The sequence below is a fragment of the Nyctereutes procyonoides genome, unplaced genomic scaffold (genome assembly GCF_905146905.1).
Source record: "Nyctereutes procyonoides isolate TBG_1078 unplaced genomic scaffold, NYPRO_anot_genome, whole genome shotgun sequence".
Taxonomy (NCBI): Eukaryota; Metazoa; Chordata; class Mammalia; order Carnivora; family Canidae; genus Nyctereutes; species Nyctereutes procyonoides.
In genome coordinates, this window is record NW_026575155.1 from 1,146,737 (window position 1) to 1,153,032 (window position 6,296).

At 36.8% G+C, this 6,296-nt stretch overlaps 1 protein-coding gene across 8 annotated transcripts in view; it reads left to right on the forward strand.

Moving 5' to 3' along the window:
- Window positions 1–5,044, forward strand: part of LOC129502078 (proline-rich protein 18-like) — a 440,312-nt gene extending 435,268 nt beyond the window's left edge. For 7 of the 8 annotated variants that reach the window (XR_008662882.1, XR_008662879.1, XR_008662887.1 and 4 more), the window contains 2 exons: window positions 1,937–1,981; window positions 4,557–5,044. The gene's annotated coding sequence lies outside the window, so the exon portion shown is untranslated. The remainder of the gene's footprint in view (window positions 1–1,936; window positions 1,982–4,556) is intronic. The other variant, XR_008662883.1, reaches the window with a different exon arrangement.
- Window positions 5,045–6,296: the final 1,252 nt, after the last annotated feature.

Genomic DNA, 6,296 nt, shown 5'->3' on the forward strand with positions numbered 1-6,296 from the left:
GCGGGCACTGAGGTGGGCACTTGATGGGATGAGCACTGGGTGTTATTCTGTATGTTGGCAAATTGAACACCAATAAAAAATAAATTTATTATTAAAAAAATAAATTAGGTATACAATGTAAAGTTAAAATAAATAAAGAAGTGATCCAGAAATTGCACACATTACTTCCACTCATGTTGCTTGAGTCACATGAACACAACCAGGTGGAAGGGAGGCTAGGAAGGGTAATTGATGGACAGAGCTGTGGGGGTAAGAGGCCTCACAAAACCCAGGTGGGAATAGGGGATTCTATATTTACAGCAAGTGAGGGGAACATGGGTACTGGAAGACAATTAGCAATCTTGGCCCAAATGCCTAAAAGCCTTTAATACGCTAATGTATATGCGAATATCCTGGCATGATGGGTGGGATTGAGGTGGTTATGAAGTGGGACTTGACATGCAGAATTTCTCAAACTGATACAAATTGCTTCTTTGTAGTAGTTAGATGTGAAGAACCTGTGGCATAACTCAGGGCTCAGATGGCACCTTGGGAGTGAATACAGCGTGACTGGGATGTTGGGCAAGTACGCATACAGATAAAATGGCCCCCTTAAGAGTGTAAAATGTCACAAAATTATTTCCTGTAGTGACAAGGGATCATGTGGCTTCAGTCTTCTAGGCCAGATCTGAACCTGCTGTGAGGTGGCTTTTATATAAAAGTGAAGTAATAAGGACAAGGCTGGGGGTGGGGGTGGAGGTGGGGAGGGTTTATCTCCATCTTTACAAATTCATACATGGGGGCAAATAAAATTGAGTCCTCAGACACAAATTCTTAAAAAAAGAAATAGGCCTGACTTACCATGTGCAGTGAATAAAATAAAAGTCAATGGTGCCAAATGCTCATTCTCCCCAAAATCATATTACCCAATTCTTGGTTCTAGGACATTCTCAAGGTTTATAGGTTCTCCATCAAAGAAAACATGACTGGCAAAAAAATGATGATAATAGCTCATCTAAAATTGTGTCAGGGTTGAACTGGGTTTCTGCCAAATACCACATCTAAAAGAATAGAACTGGGTCTCAGGGTGTCACCTTGATAGAACAAAGTGGTTTGCAAACTGATGGAACCTCATGCTGTGGCTGTATCCCAGGCCTCCTTTTGAAGTAAACTTCAAGTTACTTAATGAGAAGTGGGATGTGTTCTTAGCTAATCTTAATAAAGCAAAGTCTCTTCTCCCCCCCACCCTTATTTCCTTTTTATTTATAAGGGATAATCTGTGTGTTTGTATGTGTGTGTGCATGCACGCATGTGTGTCCATGTGTATATTTGTGTGTTCTCAAAGGCTTTATCCTGCTTGAATATGTAAGTAAAATAACACTAGAAATTGGAATACGTTGAGATGAACTATGACCAGTATGAATTCTCCACTTTGGCTATCTTATCAAATTCATAGAGTTCCTTTTATTCCCAGTAAATTGCCTTAGACTATTATATCTGCAATTTTCTTATCTACATTGTTTCATTGTTCAATGATAGAAATCTAATTTTCCTAGCTCATGAACAAAATGGAGCCAATACAAAATCTTTGAAGCATTATTTGCATTTAAAATCAGGGTGGGAAATGTCTGCATCTAAAATTAATTAGTTAATGGTGTTGTACAGTGTAGAGTATCAGAAAAAAAGTGTGTTTTTTTTAGTTTATGATAGCATATAAGTAGTTTTGCTAATCAGTGAGGAGGATGTGGAAAAAGGAGAGGAGAATGAAGAAATTTGAGAGGAGAATGAAAAAATTTCGACCAGGACTGATGTATAACACGGTCGCCAATGTTTGTTTGTTTCAAGTCAGACTTGAACAGAATAAATCATGGTACTAGACGATCTTCTAGACATTCTGAATTCAAGAATACCTACTAAGGTCCTTTGATTCATATTGAACTTTTTCTTCTCCATACAGGCTCTGATAATTACAGGAGCTAGGGCTACCATGAGCAGCAATGAGGTAAGAAGGCTGGTCAGGAACACTGAGGGCTTTTAAAACATTCTGGATGATTCTAAGGTAGCTCTAGGATATGGCTGCTTTTGTTTAGTGTTTTTGTTTGTCCAAAGCTGAAGATATTTATGAAGATTTCAGTACCTTCAAGGCGTAATGTTGCCCGTTCTCAAAGAAATAAAAAACCCCCAATAAAATGTAGTTGCTTAGGACATTTTCATTTCAGCATAGTTCTCTGTAAAAACTTCTTCCCAACCTTAAAAGATTTTTCTCAACTGTTACTGTCTTTACTACTTTTTTCTTTTTTAATCAAGCATATTTTTAAAGATTTTTATTTATTTTTTAAAGATTTTATTTATTTGACAGAGAGAGAGAGAGCACACAAACAGGGAGAGCTATAGGCAGAGGGAGTGGGAGAAGAAGCCTCCCTGCTGAGCAGAGCATCCAATGTGGGGACTGGATCCCAGGACCCTGAAATCATGACAGGATCAAAGGCAGCCAGGAAACTGACTAAGCCACCCATGCACCACTTATTTATTTATTTAGAGGGAGAGCAAGAGCGAGAGAGAGAGAGAGAGAGAGAGAGAGAGAGAGAGAGAGAGAGAGAGAGCATGAGTGGGGGGAGGAGCGGACAGGGAGGGACAAGCAGACTCTGTACTGAGAGCAGAGCCCTATGCTGGGCTCGATCCAGGACCCTGAGCTCACAACCTGAGCTGAAACCAAGAGTCAGACACTTAACTGACTGAGCCACCCAGGCACCCCACATTTTTTCTTTTAGAAAGAACCAATTCTCAATTTGTTCCCAGATCAATCCTGTGTTAAATAACAACCAATTTCTTACTACCTTCCTAATAATAAGCCACTTTCATAAACTGCATTTGATATAAACGACTTAATGAACCAGTCGCATATTTTACCAATAAGAATTTCATTCTAAATATTAAAGTAATAAAGTTTTTAGAAAAATTTAAGGTAGTAGTATAACTGTTCATGTCACATGTCTTCTCAATAGTTGTAGTCTTATTTTTGAGAAGAATTAATAACATTTCTCAACAGAAACACTGTCAAAGCAGAATAATTTTGTGATAAAGCATAGTGGGATTTTTTCAGATTCAGAACCCTTCGTTCTACTATTGGGATTAAAAATCTCATTTATTTAAGAGCACCATGACTTGTTCCATTATACAGTTGGGATAATTTGCAAACGAAGCTATAGAGTGTTATGTTCCTTGGCATGCTTTGCTAAAATGGTTTTGCTAATGAGCTAATTTTTTAATATTGCATGAATTTGTTGATATAAAAATGAGAAAGCTTACCAAAGACATTGCATTTCTGGCATATTTAATATTATAATCTTATTTCTTAAACATGATAAGCTCCCATAACGTACACAGTAAATTAATATGTTTGGGAGAAAACAACTTATTATCTTAGTTACACTTCTATGCAAACTAATCTTCCTTTCCTCAAAGCTGATCAGAGTTTTATAAATTCTATCTAATACCATCTTATCTTGTATAGCATATCCAAATTTAGAAGCCCAGTTCAGAATCCAAATTATGGGTTAATCCAAATTATATTTTAGAAACTAGGGAGGTACAATAATTTTTAAAGTACTTTTATATAACCTTAACTTTGTGATTAAAATTCTTTTATATTTTCCTCCATTTTATTTATGATCCTTGGAAGTCATCTGAGTTCTTGCTAAAAGCTTTCATGTTCATTTCTATAGTTTCATCGACTATAATTTAATGATTCATAATATTTCACTATATTCACTTACCTGGTTTGGCATATATGCCTATTGTAGACGTGCTTATAAAATTAAGGGCAAATTGAAAGCCTTAGAAGGTCTGATACAGGCAAGTTTGTTCTTTCTCATGCAACCACTACCTATGATATTTAGAGTGATAATAGATTAACTCTAAATTGCCATTCTAAGCAGAAATTGCATGTGTTCTCCCCATTATCTCATCCTCCTAACCTGTGAAATAGGGACTTATGAATTATTCTTTTTAAGGCAAATGTATTCATCTAAATCTTTTCCTTTGCTAAGCAAATCAGGAATGAAAAAACGGTTGCATACGAATGAATCATCTTATTGTTGATTCCAAATTTCCTTTAAATCTACTTGTGTGTGTTGTTGAGGCAAGTCATTGAATGGCGTCACTCAATGATTTTTTTTTCAGTGCGGCTCACCACATTTTAGACCACACTCATAAAATACACTTAACGGAAGGGTCTCAGAGACTTCTCAAGTGTTTTTGCTGAGCCAGGAGAGCAATTGAATTATAGATTAAAAGAACCAACATGCTTCACTTGGCAAAAGGCTGTCTTAGTGTTCCTGGCCTTGCCAATCTCTCTTCTTCCAATGAGGTATTTTACCCAGATTGCTATAAGAAAGCATTCATTTGTTGTTACGAACAAATTGCTTTAAAACGAGATCTGACATTGCTCTAGAAAATAAATTTTTTTCTACACGCACACACACACTTCCACGAAGTAAGCTATGTCCCAATTGATTTGTTCAGTAGAGAGAAAAGAAATATTTTATCTTGGTCATGCAATTCTTTTTCTTTTTCAGATCTGGGGCTGCAGGAAGAAAAGCAACAGATGGATTTGATGTAGGAATAACTAAACTTGGCTTAATGGACTGGGAGCCTGAAACTTGCCAGTGAGACTTCAGTTGCAGAAGGCTACATATTGCATAAACTTTACGGTTGACATTTGCTACCACAAATTTCAGGGATTTACAGAGGCAAACCCTGCAACTAGGAGAAGGAATCTGAAATGTTTCCAGTCAGTGTGTTGCTCCTCAGAGAACAAGGTGGCCCAATAATTGGGAATCGGGCAGTTGGCATGACACAGCCTGTGTTTAGTTCCTGGGTCTGTTATTTCTCTTGCTCGCTATTCTTTTCATTTGTATGATGGGAATAGGACTAGTATCTAAGTTAAATTCTGTGGTGAGATTTAAATGAGATAAATCCATAGAAAATGCCTAGCACAGTGCCAGGCACATATGAATTCTCCGTGAATATTATTAGTTCTGACTATCCTCATAAGAATTTTACCTTCAACTCTGAAATTTTGAATTATAAGATGAAAAAGTATTCATTCATTATTTATTCAATAAAGATGTATGCTGTACCTTCAAAAACTAGATGATGAAATGGTGAATTAAAAATGAAATCCAGGAAAGGAATGCTTTTTTCCCCTAATGTTATGTGCCAGATTGGGCTGTACCAAAAAACCGACTCAACCTCTCTAAGTCAGTTGGCTGTTTTATAAGAATATGTCATTTTTTACAAGAGAATCTGGATTATGGCAATTCATCACCTCCATTTATTTGTTTATCCACAAAACAGTCATTTATTTCATACCTACCACATCTCAGACCAGCCTGAATAGCTGAGAACACAAGGACTCAATCACATTCAATTTCTGACTTCAGGAAACTGGAGATCTCATGATGTGAAAAGATATATAAGATAAATTACAATTAATTGACATAATGTGCTGTATTGGAGGAGTAAACCAAATGCTAGGTTTTATTTTATTTTTAAAATTTTATTTTACTCATTTTTGTTGTTGTTGTCAAAAATTTTAATTACAAGGAGGAAAAATACAATGCGAAGTATAAGTGCCCTCTCTCCTTCCCCTCTGAGTCCACTCCTTAGAGGTAACTCCTCTTTAACAGTTCGGCGATGAGAAGCTCTTTTTCATTTATTTATTTACTTTTTGTTGTGGTTGTTGTTGGCTGGGTGCTGGCCCTTCTGCACCAGCCCAAGCTGAAGAACAGTGGAGTGGGAACATACGTCTGGAAAACAATTATTCACTATTCAGAACTCCCAAAAACTGGATTTTGATTCAAGAGTTTGATTTAGAGAAGCAGATAAACAAAGAAAGGAATCCTTAGATTGTGAATACATGACCGGAGGGAAGGAAAAGCCACACTTGGAAATGGAGGGAAGCTTAGGACAGCCAAACTGGGACCATATCAGGAAGAGACTTTAATATCAAGCTAATAAATGTGTACTTCTGAAGATTGGTGGTAACCAATGGGGGATTTTAAGCAGGGATTGACTTGGTAGTGGTGAAAGGATGGACTAGAAGGAAGGAAATTGGAGACATTTATGATATACTTCTGATAAAGAGATTGGTCAGAGAAGCTGGTTGCAGGTCTCCAGATGAGAGATAATGGAGCTGGCAATGCCAAAGGGACACAAAACTATAAAACAAACAAAAACTTTGAAAGTGATCCATGAGTAGAATCTTTAGGAGTAAAAGCTCATATATATCTCCTTGAAAGAGGGAGTACCTTGTG